The 16823-nt window shown below is 42.1% G+C and overlaps 18 non-coding genes across 18 annotated transcripts; 10 read left to right on the top strand and 8 right to left on the bottom strand.

The window, feature by feature from the left end:
- Positions 1-20: 20 nt before the first annotated feature.
- On the bottom strand, positions 21-91 carry TRNAG-GCC (transfer RNA glycine (anticodon GCC)). Its single transcript has one exon. It is a non-coding gene; the product is annotated as a tRNA-Gly (tRNA).
- A 156-nt stretch (positions 92-247) lies between these two features.
- TRNAK-CUU (transfer RNA lysine (anticodon CUU)) lies at positions 248-320 on the top strand. Its single transcript has one exon. It is a non-coding gene; the product is annotated as a tRNA-Lys (tRNA).
- Positions 321-1367: 1047 nt separating this feature from the next.
- On the top strand, positions 1368-1440 carry TRNAK-CUU (transfer RNA lysine (anticodon CUU)). Its single transcript has one exon. It is a non-coding gene; the product is annotated as a tRNA-Lys (tRNA).
- A 1942-nt stretch (positions 1441-3382) lies between these two features.
- On the bottom strand, positions 3383-3453 carry TRNAG-GCC (transfer RNA glycine (anticodon GCC)). The gene has a single exon. It is a non-coding gene; the product is annotated as a tRNA-Gly (tRNA).
- A 156-nt stretch (positions 3454-3609) lies between these two features.
- On the top strand, positions 3610-3682 carry TRNAK-CUU (transfer RNA lysine (anticodon CUU)). Its single transcript has one exon. It is a non-coding gene; the product is annotated as a tRNA-Lys (tRNA).
- Positions 3683-4503: 821 nt separating this feature from the next.
- Positions 4504-4574, bottom strand: TRNAG-GCC (transfer RNA glycine (anticodon GCC)). The gene has a single exon. It is a non-coding gene; the product is annotated as a tRNA-Gly (tRNA).
- Positions 4575-5851: 1277 nt separating this feature from the next.
- Positions 5852-5924, top strand: TRNAK-CUU (transfer RNA lysine (anticodon CUU)). Its single transcript has one exon. It is a non-coding gene; the product is annotated as a tRNA-Lys (tRNA).
- An 821-nt stretch (positions 5925-6745) lies between these two features.
- Positions 6746-6816, bottom strand: TRNAG-GCC (transfer RNA glycine (anticodon GCC)). The gene has a single exon. It is a non-coding gene; the product is annotated as a tRNA-Gly (tRNA).
- Positions 6817-6972: 156 nt separating this feature from the next.
- On the top strand, positions 6973-7045 carry TRNAK-CUU (transfer RNA lysine (anticodon CUU)). The gene has a single exon. It is a non-coding gene; the product is annotated as a tRNA-Lys (tRNA).
- A 1047-nt stretch (positions 7046-8092) lies between these two features.
- Positions 8093-8165, top strand: TRNAK-CUU (transfer RNA lysine (anticodon CUU)). The gene has a single exon. It is a non-coding gene; the product is annotated as a tRNA-Lys (tRNA).
- An 821-nt stretch (positions 8166-8986) lies between these two features.
- Positions 8987-9057, bottom strand: TRNAG-GCC (transfer RNA glycine (anticodon GCC)). Its single transcript has one exon. It is a non-coding gene; the product is annotated as a tRNA-Gly (tRNA).
- Positions 9058-9213: 156 nt separating this feature from the next.
- Positions 9214-9286, top strand: TRNAK-CUU (transfer RNA lysine (anticodon CUU)). The gene has a single exon. It is a non-coding gene; the product is annotated as a tRNA-Lys (tRNA).
- Positions 9287-10107: 821 nt separating this feature from the next.
- On the bottom strand, positions 10108-10178 carry TRNAG-GCC (transfer RNA glycine (anticodon GCC)). Its single transcript has one exon. It is a non-coding gene; the product is annotated as a tRNA-Gly (tRNA).
- A 2397-nt stretch (positions 10179-12575) lies between these two features.
- Positions 12576-12648, top strand: TRNAK-CUU (transfer RNA lysine (anticodon CUU)). The gene has a single exon. It is a non-coding gene; the product is annotated as a tRNA-Lys (tRNA).
- Positions 12649-13696: 1048 nt separating this feature from the next.
- On the top strand, positions 13697-13769 carry TRNAK-CUU (transfer RNA lysine (anticodon CUU)). The gene has a single exon. It is a non-coding gene; the product is annotated as a tRNA-Lys (tRNA).
- An 821-nt stretch (positions 13770-14590) lies between these two features.
- TRNAG-GCC (transfer RNA glycine (anticodon GCC)) lies at positions 14591-14661 on the bottom strand. The gene has a single exon. It is a non-coding gene; the product is annotated as a tRNA-Gly (tRNA).
- Positions 14662-14817: 156 nt separating this feature from the next.
- Positions 14818-14890, top strand: TRNAK-CUU (transfer RNA lysine (anticodon CUU)). Its single transcript has one exon. It is a non-coding gene; the product is annotated as a tRNA-Lys (tRNA).
- Positions 14891-15711: 821 nt separating this feature from the next.
- TRNAG-GCC (transfer RNA glycine (anticodon GCC)) lies at positions 15712-15782 on the bottom strand. Its single transcript has one exon. It is a non-coding gene; the product is annotated as a tRNA-Gly (tRNA).
- Between the last annotated feature and the right edge of the window lie 1041 nt (positions 15783-16823).

Raw genomic sequence — 16823 nt, 5'->3', positions numbered from 1 at the left:
TTTCAGTAAAACTTGAGTACTGCATTGGCCGGGAATCGAACCCGGGCCTCCCGCGTGGCAGGCGAGAATTCTACCACTGAACAACCAATGCTTCACATTTTACTTCACGGTTACTTACCCATTTTCCTCAATTTGTGAAACCAAGCATGCATCTCAGTGTACTGAATGTGGTAGCCTAGATCTACTTTAATAGCTTGTAGGGCACTCCTTGGCTTGAGTGGCCTTTTTGTCACATCACAGTAACCAAGCCTGGCTAGCTCAGTCGGTAGAGCATGAGACTCTTAATCTCAGGGTCGTGGGTTCGAGCCCCACGTTGGGCGGTGTTTTTCCCAGAATTCTACAGGCGAGATCTCTGTCACTACACAACCAAACGTGTTTTATTTGAAACTTAAAAGAGGTGTACATCAGTGTGTGAAACCAAGCAGGAATCTCAGGATCTACTAAATGTGGAAACCTTGCTTTGGTTTTATAAATTGAAGGGCAATCCTTGCCTTGCCATGATGCCATAACACTGTAAAAAAGCCTAGCTATCTGAGTCAATAGCGAATAAGACTCCAAATCTAAGAGTCATTTGCTTTGAGCACAACATTGGGTGGTGTTTATTCCCTTTTCAGATCCATGCCTCCCTCATGGCAGGCGAGAATTCTACCACTAAACCACAAGATTCTACCACTAAATCATTGTATGTTAAATTCTATACCTGCACCACCAAAATGCAAAGAGCCAGGCACTCTTTAACAAAATATATCGCTGTTTCAGGTGTACATCAGTGGGTGAAACCATGCAGGAATATCAGGATCTACTGAATGTGGAAACTTTGCTTTGGTTTAATAGTGTAGATTGAAGAGCAAGCGTTGCCTTGCCTTGATGCTACAACACTGTAACAAAGCCTGACCAGCTTAGTCAATAGAAATAAAACTCCCAAGCTAAGAGTCATATGCTTTTAGTACAACATTTGTTTGGTGTTTATTCCCTTTTCAGATCCAGACCTCTCTCTTGGCAGGTGGGAATTCTACCACTAAACCACAAGATTCTAACATTAATTTATTGTATGTGGAATTCTATACCTGCACCACCAAAATGCAAAGAGCCAGCCACTCTTTAACAAAATATACCATAATTTCAGTAAAACTTGAGTACTGCATTGGCCGGGAATCGAACCCGGGCCTCCCGCGTGGCAGGCAAGGATTCTACCACTGAACAACCAATGCTTCACGTTTTACTTCAAGGTTACTTACCCATTTTCCTCAATGTGTGAAACCAAGCATGCATCTCAGTGTACTGAATGTGGTAGCCTAGATCTACTTTAATAGCTTGTAGGGCACTCCTTGGCTTGAGTGGCCTTTTTGTCACATCACAGTAACCAAGCCTGGCTAGCTCAGTCGGTAGAGCATGAGACTCTTAATCTCAGGGTCGTGGGTTCGAGCCCCACGTTGGGCGGTGTTTTTTCCCAGAATTCTACAGGCGAGATCTCTGTCACTACACAACCAAACGTGTTTTATTTGAAACTTAAAAGAGGTGTACATCAGTGTGTGAAACCAAGCAGGAATCTCAGGATCTACTAAATGTGGAAACCTTGCTTTGGTTTTATAAATTGAAGGGCAATCCTTGCCTTGCCATGATGCCATAACACTGTAAAAAAGCCTAGCTATCTGAGTCAATAGCGAATAAGACTCCAAATCTAAGAGTCATTTGCTTTGAGCACAACATTGGGTGGTGTTTATTCCCTTTTCAGATCCATGCCTCCCTCATGGCAGGCGAGAATTCTACCACTAAACCACAAGATTCTACCACTAAATCATTGTATGTTAAATTCTATACCTGCACCACCAAAATGCAAAGAGCCAGGCACTCTTTAACAAAATATATCGCTGTTTCAGGTGTACATCAGTGGGTGAAACCATGCAGGAATATCAGGATCTACTGAATGTGGAAACTTTGCTTTGGTTTAATAGTGTAGATTGAAGAGCAAGCGTTGCCTTGCCTTGATGCTACAACACTGTAACAAAGCCTGGCCAGCTTAGTCAATAGAAATAAAACTCCCAAGCTAAGAGTCATATGCTTTTAGTACAACATTTGTTTGGTGTTTATTCCCTTTTCAGATCCAGACCTCTCTCATGGCAGGTGGGAATTCTACCACTAAACCACAAGATTCTAACATTAATTTATTGTATGTGGAATTCTATACCTGCACCACCAAAATGCAAAGAGCCAGCCACTCTTTAACAAAATATACCATAATTTCAGTAAAACTTGAGCACTGCATTGGCCGGGAATCGAACCCAGGCCTCCCGCGTGGCAGGCAAGAATTCTACCACTGAACAACCAATGCTTCACGTTTTACTTCAAGGTTACTTACCCATTTTCCTCAATGTGTGAAACCAAGCATGCATCTCAGTGTACTGAATGTGGTAGCCTAGATCTACTTTAATAGCTTGTAGGGCACTCCTTGGCTTGAGTGGCCTTTTTGTCACATGACAGTAACCAAGCCTGGCTAGCTCAGTCGGTAGAGCATAAGACTCTTAATCTCAGGGTCGTGGGTTCGAGCCCCACGTTGGGCGGTGTTTTTTCCCAGAATTCTACAGGCGAGATCTCTGTCACTACACAACCAAACGTGTTTTATTTGAAACTTAAAAGAGGTGTACATCAGTGTGTGAAACCAAGCAGGAATCTCAGGATCTACTAAATGTGGAAACCTTGCTTTGGTTTTATAAATTGAAGGGCAATCCTTGCCTTGCCATGATGCCATAACACTGTAAAAAAGCCTAGCTATCTGAGTCAATAGCGAATAATACTCCAAATCTAAGAGTCATTTGCTTTGAGCACAACATTGGGTGGTGTTTATTCCCTTTTCAGATCCATGCCTCCCTCATGGCAGGCGAGAATTCTACCACTAAACCACAAGATTCTACCACTAAATCATTGTATGTTGAATTCTATGCCTGCACCACCAAAATGCAAAGAGCCATGCACTATTTAACAAAATATATCGCTGTTTCAGGTGTACATCAGTGGGTGAAACCATGCAGGAATATCAGGATCTACTGAATGTGGAAACTTTGCTTTGGTTTAGTAGTGTAGATTGAAGAGCAAGCGTTGCCTTGCTTTGATGCTACAACACTGTAACAAAGCCTGGCCAGCTTAGTCAATAGAAATAAAACTCCCAAGCTAAGAGTCATATGCTTTTAGTACAACATTTGTTTGGTGTTTATTCCCTTTTCAGATCCAGACCTCTCTCTTGGCAGGTGGGAATTCTACCACTAAACCACAAGATTCTACCATTAATTTATTGTATGTGGAATTCTATACCTGCACCACCAAAATGCAAAGAGCCAGCCACTCTTTAACAAAATATACCATAATTTCAGTAAAACTTGAGTACTGCATTGGCCGGGAATCGAACCCGGGCCTCCCGCGTGGCAGGCGAGAATTCTACCACTGAACAACCAATGCTTCACATTTTACTTCAAGGTTACTTACCCATTTCCCTCAATGTGTGAAACCAAGCATGCATCTCAGTGTACTGAATGTGGTAGCCTAGATCTACTTTAATAGATTGTAGGGCACTCCTTGGCTTGAGTGGCCTTTTTGTCACATCACAGTAACCAAGCCTGGCTAGCTCAGTCGGTAGAGCATGAGACTCTTAATCTCAGGGTCGTGGGTTCGAGCCCCACGTTGGGCGGTGTTTTTTCCCAGAATTCTACAGGCGAGATCTCTGTCACTACACAACCAAACGTGTTTTATTTGAAACTTAAAAGAGGTGTACATCAGTGTGTGAAACCAAGCAGGAATCTCAGGATCTACTAAATGTGGAAACCTTGCTTTGGTTTTATAAATTGAAGGGCAATCCTTGCCTTGCCATGATGCCATAACACTGTAAAAAAGCCTAGCTATCTGAGTCAATAGCGAATAAGACTCCAAATCTAAGAGTCATTTGCTTTGAGCACAACATTGGGTGGTGTTTATTCCCTTTTCAGATCCATGCCTCCCTCATGGCAGGCGAGAATTCTACCACTAAACCACAAGATTCTACCACTAAATCATTGTATGTTAAATTCTATACCTGCACCACCAAAATGCAAAGAGCCAGGCACTCTTTAACAAAATATATCGCTGTTTCAGGTGTACATCAGTGGGTGAAACCATGCAGGAATATCAGGATCTACTGAATGTGGAAACTTTGCTTTGGTTTAATAGTGTAGATTGAAGAGCAAGCGTTGCCTTGCCTTGATGCTACAACACTGTAACAAAGCCTGGCCAGCTTAGTCAATAGAAATAAAACTCCCAAGCTAAGAGTCATATGCTTTTAGTACAACATTTGTTTGGTGTTTATTCCCTTTTCAGATCCAGACCTCTCTCTTGGCAGGTGGGAATTCTACCACTAAACCACAAGATTCTAACATTAATTTATTGTATGTGGAATTCTATACCTGCACCACCAAAATGCAAAGAGCCAGCCACTCTTTAACAAAATATACCATAATTTCAGTAAAACTTGAGCACTGCATTGGCCGGGAATCGAACCCGGGCCTCCCGCGTGGCAGGCGAGAATTCTACCACTGAACAACCAATGCTTCACGTTTTACTTCAAGGTTACTTACCCATTTTCCTCAATGTGTGAAACCAAGCATGCATCTCAGTGTACTGAATGTGGTAGCCTAGATCTACTTTAATAGCTTGTAGGGCACTCCTTTGCTTGAGTGGCCTTTTTGTCACATCACAGTAACCAAGCCTGGCTAGCTCAGTCGGTAGAGCATAAGACTCTTAATCTCAGGGTCGTGGGTTCGAGCCCCACGTTGGGCGGTGTTTTTTCCCAGAATTCTACAGGCGAGATCTCTGTCACTACACAACCAAACGTGTTTTATTTGAAACTTAAAAGAGGTGTACATCAGTGTGTGAAACCAAGCAGGAATCTCAGGATCTACTAAATGTGGAAACCTTGCTTTGGTTTTATAAATTGAAGGGCAATCCTTGCCTTGCCATGATGCCATAACACTGTAAAAAAGCCTAGCTATCTGATTTAATAGCGAATAAGACTCCAAATCTAAGAGTCATTTGCTTTGAGCACAACATTGGGTGGTGTTTATTCCCTTTTCAGATCCATGCCTCCCTCATGGCAGGCGAGAATTCTACCACTAAACCACAAGATTCTACCACTAAATCATTGTATGTTAAATTCTATACCTGCACCACCAAAATGCAAAGAGCCAGGCACTCTTTAACAAAATATATCGCTGTTTCAGGTGTACATCAGTGGGTGAAACCATGCAGGAATATCAGGATCTACTGAATGTGGAAACTTTGCTTTGGTTTAATAGTGTAGATTGAAGAGCAAGCGTTGCCTTGCCTTGATGCTACAACACTGTAACAAAGCCTGGCCAGCTTAGTCAATAGAAATAAAACTCCCAAGCTAAGAGTCATATGCTTTTAGTACAACATTTGTTTGGTGTTTATTCCCTTTTCAGATCCAGACCTCTCTCTTGGCAGGTGGGAATTCTACCACTAAACCACAAGATTCTACCATTAATTTATTGTATGTGGAATTCTATACCTGCACCACCAAAAAGCAAAGAGCCAGACACTCTTTAACAAAATATACCATAATTTCAGTAAAACTTGAGTACTGCATTGGCCGGGAATCGAACCCGGGCCTCCCGTGTGGCAGGCGAGAATTCTACCACTGAACAACCAATGTTTCACATTTTACTTCACTGTTACTTACCCATTTTCCTCAATTTGTGAAACCAAGCATGCATCTCAGTGTGCTGAATGTGGTAGCCTAGATCTACTTTAATAGCTTGTAGGGCACTCCTTGGCTTGAGTGGCCTTTTTGTCACACAACAGTAACCAAGCCTGGCTAGCTCAGTCGGTAGAGCATGAGACTCTTAATCTCAGGGTCGTGGGTTCGAGCCCCACGTTGGGCGGTGTTTTTTCCCAGAATTCTACAGGCGAGATCTCTGTCACTACACAACCAAACGTGTTTTATTTGAAACTTAAAAGAGGTGTACATCAGTGTGTGAAACCAAGCAGGAATCTCAGGATCTACTAAATGTGGAAACCTTGCTTTGGTTTTATAAATTGAAGGGCAATCCTTGCCTTGCCATGATGCCATAACACTGTAAAAAAGCCTAGCTATCTGAGTCAATAGCGAATAAGACTCCAAATCTAAGAGTCATTTGCTTTGAGCACAACATTGGGTGGTGTTTATTCCCTTTTCAGATCCATGCCTCCCTCATGGCAGGCGAGAATTCTACCACTAAACCACAAGATTCTACCACTAAATCATTGTATGTTAAATTCTATACCTGCACCACCAAAATGCAAAGAGCCAGGCACTCTTTAACAAAATATATCGCTGTTTCAGGTGTACATCAGTGGGTGAAACCATGCAGGAATTTCAGGATCTACTGAATGTGGAAACTTTGCTTTGGTTTAATAGTGTAGATTGAAGAGCAAGCGTTGCCTTGCCTTGATGCTACAACACTGTAACAAAGCCTGGCCAGCTTAGTCAATAGAAATAAAACTCCCAAGCTAAGAGTCATATGCTTTTAGTACAACATTTGTTTGGTGTTTATTCCCTTTTCAGATCCAGACCTCTCTCTTGGCAGGTGGGAATTCTACCACTAAACCACAAGATTCTAACATTAATTTATTGTATGTGGAATTCTATACCTGCACCACCAAAATGCAAAGAGCCAGCCACTCTTTAACAAAATATACCATAATTTCAGTAAAACTTGAGTACTGCATTGGCCGGGAATCGAACCCGGGCCTCCCGCGTGGCAGGCGAGAATTCTACCACTGAACAACCAATGCTTCACGTTTTACTTCAAGGTTACTTACCCATTTTCCTCAATGTGTGAAACCAAGCATGCATCTCAGTGTACTGAATGTGGTAGCCTAGATCTACTTTAATAGCTTGTAGGGCACTCCTTGGCTTGAGTGGCCTTTTTGTCACATCACAGTAACCAAGCCTGGCTAGCTCAGTCGGTAGAGCATGAGACTCTTAATCTCAGGGTCGTGGGTTCGAGCCCCACGTTGGGCGGTGTTTTTTCCCAGAATTCTACAGGCGAGATCTCTGTCACTACACAACCAAACGTGTTTTATTTGAAACTTAAAAGAGGTGTACATCAGTGTGTGAAACCAAGCAGGAATCTCAGGATCTACTAAATGTGGAAACCTTGCTTTGGTTTTATAAATTGAAGGGCAATCCTTGCCTTGCCATGATGCCATAACACTGTAAAAAAGCCTAGCTATCTGAGTCAATAGCGAATAAGACTCCAAATCTAAGAGTCATTTGCTTTGAGCACAACATTGGGTGGTGTTTATTCCCTTTTCAGATCCATGCCTCCCTCATGGCAGGCGAGAATTCTACCACTAAACCACAAGATTCTACCACTAAATCATTGTATGTTGAATTCTATGCCTGCACCACCAAAATGCAAAGAGCCATGCACTCTTTAACAAAATATATCGCTGTTTCAGGTGTACATCAGTGGGTGAAACCATGCAGGAATATCAGGATCTACTGAATGTGGAAACTTTGCTTTGGTTTAATAGTGTAGATTGAAGAGCAAGCGTTGCCTTGCCTTGATGCTACAACACTGTAACAAAGCCTGGCCAGCTTAGTCAATAGAAATAAAACTCCCAAGCTAAGAGTCATATGCTTTTAGTACAACATTTGTTTGGTGTTTATTCCCTTTTCAGATCCAGACCTCTCTCTTGGCAGGTGGGAATTCTACCACTAAACCACAAGATTCTAACATTAATTTAGTGTATGTGGAATTCTATACCTGCACCACCAAAAAGCAAAGAGCCAGACACTCTTTAACAAAATATACCATAATTTCAGTAAAACTTGAGTACTGCATTGGCCTGGAATCGAACCCGGGCCTCCCGCGTGGCAGGCGAGAATTCTACCACTGAACAACCAATGCTTCACCATTACTTCACGGTTACTTACCCATTTTCCTCAATGTGTGAAACCAAGCATGCATCTCAGTGTACTGAATGTGGTAGCCTAGATCTACTTTAATAGCTTGTATTGCACTCCTTGGCTTGAGTGGCCTTTTTGTCAAATCACAGTAACCAAGCCTGGCTAGCTCAGTCGGTAGAGCATGAGACTCTTAATCTCAGGGTCGTGGGTTCGAGCCCCACGTTGGGCGGTGTTTTTTCCCAGAATTCTACAGGCGAGATCTCTGTCACTACACAACCAAACGTGTTTTATTTGAAACTTAAAAGAGGTGTACATCAGTGTGTGAAACCAAGCAGGAATCTCAGGATCTACTAAATGTGGAAACCTTGCTTTGGTTTTATAAATTGAAGGGCAATCCTTGCCTTGCCATGATGCCATAACACTGTAAAAAAGCCTAGCTATCTGAGTCAATAGCGAATAATACTCCAAATCTAAGAGTCATTTGCTTTGAGCACAACATTGGGTGGTGTTTATTCCCTTTTCAGATCCATGCCTCCCTCATGGCAGGCGAGAATTCTACCACTAAACCACAAGATTCTACCACTAAATCATTGTATGTTGAATTCTATGCCTGCACCACCAAAATGCAAAGAGCCATGCACTATTTAACAAAATATATCGCTGTTTCAGGTGTACATCAGTGGGTGAAACCATGCAGGAATATCAGGATCTACTGAATGTGGAAACTTTGCTTTGGTTTAGTAGTGTAGATTGAAGAGCAAGCGTTGCCTTGCTTTGATGCTACAACACTGTAACAAAGCCTGGCCAGCTTAGTCAATAGAAATAAAACTCCCAAGCTAAGAGTCATATGCTTTTAGTACAACATTTGTTTGGTGTTTATTCCCTTTTCAGATCCAGACCTCTCTCTTGGCAGGTGGGAATTCTACCACTAAACCACAAGATTCTACCATTAATTTATTGTATGTGGAATTCTATACCTGCACCACCAAAATGCAAAGAGCCAGCCACTCTTTAACAAAATATACCATAATTTCAGTAAAACTTGAGTACTGCATTGGCCGGGAATCGAACCCGGGCCTCCCGCGTGGCAGGCGAGAATTCTACCACTGAACAACCAATGCTTCACATTTTACTTCAAGGTTACTTACCCATTTCCCTCAATGTGTGAAACCAAGCATGCATCTCAGTGTACTGAATGTGGTAGCCTAGATCTACTTTAATAGATTGTAGTGCACTCCTTGGCTTGAGTGGCCTTTTTGTCACATCACAGTAACCAAGCCTGGCTAGCTCAGTCGGTAGAGCATGAGACTCTTAATCTCAGGGTCGTGGGTTCGAGCCCCACGTTGGGCGGTGTTTTTTCCCAGAATTCTACAGGCGAGATCTCTGTCACTACACAACCAAACGTGTTTTATTTGAAACTTAAAAGAGGTGTACATCAGTGTGTGAAACCAAGCAGGAATCTCAGGATCTACTAAATGTGGAAACCTTGCTTTGGTTTTATAAATTGAAGGGCAATCCTTGCCTTGCCATGATGCCATAACACTGTAAAAAAGCCTAGCTATCTGAGTCAATAGCGAATAAGACTCCAAATCTAAGAGTCATTTGCTTTGAGCACAACATTGGGTGGTGTTTATTCCCTTTTCAGATCCATGCCTCCCTCATGGCAGGCGAGAATTCTACCACTAAACCACAAGATTCTACCACTAAATCATTGTATGTTAAATTCTATACCTGCACCACCAAAATGCAAAGAGCCAGGCACTCTTTAACAAAATATATCGCTGTTTCAGGTGTACATCAGTGGGTGAAACCATGCAGGAATATCAGGATCTACTGAATGTGGAAACTTTGCTTTGGTTTAATAGTGTAGATTGAAGAGCAAGCGTTGCCTTGCCTTGATGCTACAACACTGTAACAAAGCCTGGCCAGCTTAGTCAATAGAAATAAAACTCCCAAGCTAAGAGTCATATGCTTTTAGTACAACATTTGTTTGGTGTTTATTCCCTTTTCAGATCCAGACCTCTCTCTTGGCAGGTGGGAATTCTACCACTAAACCACAAGATTCTAACATTAATTTATTGTATGTGGAATTCTATACCTGCACCACCAAAATGCAAAGAGCCAGCCACTCTTTAACAAAATATACCATAATTTCAGTAAAACTTGAGCACTGCATTGGCCGGGAATCGAACCCGGGCCTCCCGCGTGGCAGGCGAGAATTCTACCACTGAACAACCAATGCTTCACATTTTACTTGAAGGTTACTTACCCATTTTCCTCAATGTGTGAAACCAAGCATGCATCTCAGTGTACTGAATGTGGTAGCCTAGATCTACTTTAATAGCTTGTAGGGCACTCCTTTGCTTGAGTGGCCTTTTTGTCACATCACAGTAACCAAGCCTGGCTAGCTCAGTCGGTAGAGCATAAGACTCTTAATCTCAGGGTCGTGGGTTCGAGCCCCACGTTGGGTGGTGTTTTTTCCCAGAATTCTACAGGCGAGATCTCTGTCACTACACAACCAAACGTGTTTTATTTGAAACTTAAAAGAGGTGTACATCAGTGTGTGAAACCAAGCAGGAATCTCAGGATCTACTAAATGTGGAAACCTTGCTTTGGTTTTATAAATTGAAGGGCAATCCTTGCCTTGCCATGATGCCATAACACTGTAAAAAAGCCTAGCTATCTGAGTCAATAGCGAATAAGACTCCAAATCTAAGAGTCATTTGCTTTGAGCACAACATTGGGTGGTGTTTATTCCCTTTTCAGATCCATGCCTCCCTCATGGCAGGCGAGAATTCTACCACTAAACCACAAGATTCTACCACTAAATCATTGTATGTTAAATTCTATACCTGCACCACCAAAATGCAAAGAGCCAGGCACTCTTTAACAAAATATATCGCTGTTTCAGGTGTACATCAGTGGGTGAAACCATGCAGGAATATCAGGATCTACTGAATGTGGAAACTTTGCTTTGGTTTAATAGTGTAGATTGAAGAGCAAGCGTTGCCTTGCCTTGATGCTACAACACTGTAACAAAGCCTGGCCAGCTTAGTCAATAGAAATAAAACTCCCAAGCTAAGAGTCATATGCTTTTAGTACAACATTTGTTTGGTGTTTATTTCCTTTTCAGATCCAGACCTCTCTCTTGGCAGGTGGGAATTCTACCACTAAACCACAAGATTCTAACATTAATTTAGTGTATGTGGAATTCTATACCTGCACCACCAAAAAGCAAAGAGCCAGACACTCTTTAACAAAATATACCATAATTTCAGTAAAACTTGAGTACTGCATTGGCCTGGAATCGAACCCGGGCCTCCCGCGTGGCAGGCGAGAATTCTACCACTGAACAACCAATGCTTCACCATTACTTCACGGTTACTTACCCATTTTCCTCAATGTGTGAAACCAAGCATGCATCTCAGTGTACTGAATGTGGTAGCCTAGATCTACTTTAATAGCTTGTATTGCACTCCTTGGCTTGAGTGGCCTTTTTGTCAAATCACAGTAACCAAGCCTGGCTAGCTCAGTCGGTAGAGCATGAGACTCTTAATTTCAGGGTCATGGGTTCGAGCCCCACGTTGGGCGGTGTTTTTTCCCAGAATTCTACAGGCGAGATCTCTGTCACTACACAACCAAACGTGTTTTATTTGAAACTTAAAAGAGGTGTACATCAGTGTCTGAAACCAAGCAGGAATCTCAGGATCTACTAAATGTGGAAACCTTGCTTTGGTTTTATAGATTGAAGGGCAATCCTTGCCTTGCCATGATGCCATAACACTGTAAAAAAGCCTAGCTATCTGAGTCAATAGCGAATAAGACTCCAAATCTAAGAGTCATTTGCTTTGAGCACAACATTGGGTGGTGTTTATTCCCTTTTCAGATCCATGCCTCCCTCATGGCAGGCGAGAATTCTACCACTAAACCACAAGATTCTACCACTAAATCATTGTATGTTGAATTCTATGCCTGCACCACCAAAATGCAAAGAGCCATGCACTATTTAACAAAATATATCGCTGTTTCAGGTGTACATCAGTGGGTGAAACCATGCAGGAATATCAGGATCTACTGAATGTGGAAACTTTGCTTTGGTTTAGTAGTGTAGATTGAAGAGCAAGCGTTGCCTTGCCTTGATGCTACAACACTGTAACAAAGCCTGGCCAGCTTAGTCAATAGAAATAAAACTCCCAAGCTAAGAGTCATATGCTTTTAGTACAACATTTGTTTGGTGTTTATTCCCTTTTCAGATCCAGACCTCTCTCTTGGCAGGTGGGAATTCTACCACTAAACCACAAGATTCTACCATTAATTTATTGTATGTGGAATTCTATACCTGCACCACCAAAAAGCAAAGAGCCAGACACTCTTTAACAAAATATACCATAATTTCAGTAAAACTTGAGTACTGCATTGGCCGGGAATCGAACCCGGGCCTCCCGCGTGGCAGGCGAGAATTCTACCACTGAACAACCAATGTTTCACATTTTGCTTCACGGTTACTTACCCATTTTCCTCAATTTGTGAAACCAAGCATGCATCTCAGTGTACTGAATGTGGTAGCCTAGATCTACTTTAATAGCTTGTAGGGCACTCCTTGGCTTGAGTGGCCTTTTTGTCACACAACAGTAACCAAGCCTGGCTAGCTCAGTCGGTAGAGCATGAGACTCTTAATCTCAGGGTCGTGGGTTCGAGCCCCACGTTGGGCGGTGTTTTTTCCCAGAATTCTACAGGCGAGATCTCTGTCACTACACAACCAAACGTGTTTTATTTGAAACTTAAAAGAGGTGTACATCAGTGTGTGAAACCAAGCAGGAATCTCAGGATCTACTAAATGTGGAAACCTTGCTTTGGTTTTATAAATTGAAGGGCAATCCTTGCCTTGCCATGATGCCATAACACTGTAAAAAAGCCTAGCTATCTGATTTAATAGCGAATAAGACTCAAAATCTAAGAGTCATTTGCTTTGAGCACAACATTGGGTGGTGTTTATTCCCTTTTCAGATCCATGCCTCCCTCATGGCAGGCGAGAATTCTACCACTAAACCACAAGATTCTACCACTAAATCATTGTATGTTAAATTCTATACCTGCACCACCAAAATGCAAAGAGCCAGGCACTCTTTAACAAAATATATCGCTGTTTCAGGTGTACATCAGTGGGTGAAACCATGCAGGAATATCAGGATCTACTGAATGTGGAAACTTTGCTTTGGTTTAATAGTGTAGATTGAAGAGCAAGCGTTGCCTTGCCTTGATGCTACAACACTGTAATAAAGCCTGGCCAGCTTAGTCAATAGAAATAAAACTCCCAAGCTAAGAGTCATATGCTTTTAGTACAACATTTGTTTGGTGTTTATTCCCTTTTCAGATCCAGACCTCTCTCTTGGCAGGTGGGAATTCTACCACTAAACCACAAGATTCTACCATTAATTTATTGTATGTGGAATTCTATACCTGCACCACCAAAAAGCAAAGAGCCAGACACTCTTTAACAAAATATACCATAATTTCAGTAAAACTTGAGTACTGCATTGGCCGGGAATCGAACCCGGGCCTCCCGTGTGGCAGGCGAGAATTCTACCACTGAACAACCAATGTTTCACATTTTACTTCACTGTTACTTACCCATTTTCCTCAATTTGTGAAACCAAGCATGCATCTCAGTGTGCTGAATGTGGTAGCCTAGATCTACTTTAATAGCTTGTAGGGCACTCCTTGGCTTGAGTGGCCTTTTTGTCACACAACAGTAACCAAGCCTGGCTAGCTCAGTCGGTAGAGCATGAGACTCTTAATCTCAGGGTCGTGGGTTCGAGCCCCACGTTGGGCGGTGTTTTTTCCCAGAATTCTACAGGCGAGATCTCTGTCACTACACAACCAAACGTGTTTTATTTGAAACTTAAAAGAGGTGTACATCAGTGTGTGAAACCAAGCAGGAATCTCAGGATCTACTAAATGTGGAAACCTTGCTTTGGTTTTATAAATTGAAGGGCAATCCTTGCCTTGCCATGATGCCATAACACTGTAAAAAAGCCTAGCTATCTGAGTCAATAGCGAATAAGACTCCAAATCTAAGAGTCATTTGCTTTGAGCACAACATTGGGTGGTGTTTATTCCCTTTTCAGATCCATGCCTCCCTCATGGCAGGCGAGAATTCTACCACTAAACCACAAGATTCTACCACTAAATCATTGTATGTTAAATTCTATACCTGCACCACCAAAATGCAAAGAGCCAGGCACTCTTTAACAAAATATATCGCTGTTTCAGGTGTACATCAGTGGGTGAAACCATGCAGGAATTTCAGGATCTACTGAATGTGGAAACTTTGCTTTGGTTTTATAGTGTAGATTGAAGAGCAAGCGTTGCCTTGCCTTGATGCTACAACACTGTAACAAAGCCTGGCCAGCTTAGTCAATAGAAATAAAACTCCCAAGCTAAGAGTCATATGCTTTTAGTACAACATTTGTTTGGTGTTTATTCCCTTTTCAGATCCAGACCTCTCTCTTGGCAGGTGGGAATTCTACCACTAAACCACAAGATTCTAACATTAATTTATTGTATGTGGAATTCTATACCTGCACCACCAAAATGCAAAGAGCCAGCCACTCTTTAACAAAATATACCATAATTTCAGTAAAACTTGAGTACTGCATTGGCCGGGAATCGAACCCGGGCCTCCCGCGTGGCAGGCGAGAATTCTACCACTGAACAACCAATGCTTCACGTTTTACTTCAAGGTTACTTACCCATTTTCCTCAATGTGTGAAACCAAGCATGCATCTCAGTGTACTGAATGTGGTAGCCTAGATCTACTTTAATAGCTTGTAGGGCACTCCTTGGCTTGAGTGGCCTTTTTGTCACATCACAGTAACCAAGCCTGGCTAGCTCAGTCGGTAGAGCATGAGACTCTTAATCTCAGGGTCGTGGGTTCGAGCCCCACGTTGGGCGGTGTTTTTTCCCAGAATTCTACAGGCGAGATCTCTGTCACTACACAACCAAACGTGTTTTATTTGAAACTTAAAAGAGGTGTACATCAGTGTGTGAAACCAAGCAGGAATCTCAGGATCTACTAAATGTGGAAACCTTGCTTTGGTTTTATAAATTGAAGGGCAATCCTTGCCTTGCCATGATGCCATAACACTGTAAAAAAGCCTAGCTATCTGAGTCAATAGCGAATAAGACTCCAAATCTAAGAGTCATTTGCTTTGAGCACAACATTGGGTGGTGTTTATTCCCTTTACAGATCCATGCCTCCCTCATGGCAGGCGAGAATTCTACCACTAAACCACAAGATTCTACCACTAAATCATTGTATGTTAAATTCTATACCTGCACCACCAAAATGCAAAGAGCCAGGCACTCTTTAACAAAATATATCGCTGTTTCAGGTGTACATCAGTGGGTGAAACCATGCAGGAATATCAGGATCTACTGAATGTGGAAACTTTGCTTTGGTTTAATAGTGTAGATTGAAGAGCAAGCGTTGCCTTGCCTTGATGCTACAACACTGTAACAAAGCCTGGCCAGCTTAGTCAATAGAAATAAAACTCCCAAGCTAAGAGTCATATGCTTTTAGTACAACATTTGTTTGGTGTTTATTCCCTTTTCAGATCCAGACCTCTCTCTTGGCAGGTGGGAATTCTACCACTAAACCACAAGATTCTAACATTAATTTATTGTATGTGGAATTCTATACCTGCACCACCAAAATGCAAAGAGCCAGCCACTCTTTAACAAAATATACCATAATTTCAGTAAAACTTGAGCACTGCATTGGCCGGGAATCGAACCCGGGCCTCCCGCGTGGCAGGCGAGAATTCTACCACTGAACAACCAATGCTTCACGTTTTACTTCAAGGTTACTTACCCATTTTCCTCAATGTGTGAAACCAAGCATGCATCTCAGTGTACTGAATGTGGTAGCCTAGATCTACTTTAATAGCTTGTAGGGCACTCCTTTGCTTGAGTGGCCTTTTTGTCACATCACAGTAACCAAGCCTGGCTAGCTCAGTCGGTAGAGCATAAGACTCTTAATCTCAGGGTCGTGGGTTCGAGCCCCACGTTGGGCGGTGTTTTTTCCCAGAATTCTACAGGCGAGATCTCTGTCACTACACAACCAAACGTGTTTTATTTGAAACTTAAAAGAGGTGTACATCAGTGTGTGAAACCAAGCAGGAATCTCAGGATCTACTAAATGTGGAAACCTTGCTTTGGTTTTATAAATTGAAGGGCAATCCTTGCCTTGCCATGATGCCATAACACTGTAAAAAAGCCTAGCTATCTGAGTCAATAGCGAATAAGACTCCAAATCTAAGAGTCATTTGCTTTGAGCACAACATTGGGTGGTGTTTATTCCCTTTTCAGATCCATGCCTCCCTCATGGCAGGCGAGAATTCTACCACTAAACCACAAGATTCTACCACTAAATCATTGTATGTTAAATTCTATACCTGCACCACCAAAATGCAAAGAGCCAGGCACTCTTTAACAAAATATATCGCTGTTTCAGGTGTACATCAGTGGGTGAAACCATGCAGGAATATCAGGATCTACTGAATGTGGAAACTTTGCTTTGGTTTAATAGTGTAGATTGAAGAGCAAGCGTTGCCTTGCCTTGATGCTACAACACTGTAACAAAGCCTGGCCAGCTTAGTCAATAGAAATAAAACTCCCAAGCTAAGAGTCATATGCTTTTAGTACAACATTTGTTTGGTGTTTATTTCCTTTTCAGATCCAGACCTCTCTCTTGGCAGGTGGGAATTCTACCACTAAACCACAAGATTCTAACATTAATTTAGTGTATGTGGAATTCTATACCTGCACCACCAAAAAGCAAAGAGCCAGACACTCTTTAACAAAATATACCATAATTTCAGTAAAA

This window comes from Crinia signifera, chromosome 3 (genome assembly GCF_055691185.1).
Source record: "Crinia signifera chromosome 3, ASM5569118v1, whole genome shotgun sequence".
NCBI classification, from domain to species: Eukaryota; Metazoa; Chordata; class Amphibia; order Anura; family Myobatrachidae; genus Crinia; species Crinia signifera.
Note: the sequence above shows the minus strand (reverse complement) of the source record. Positions and strands in the feature narration are given on the sequence as shown.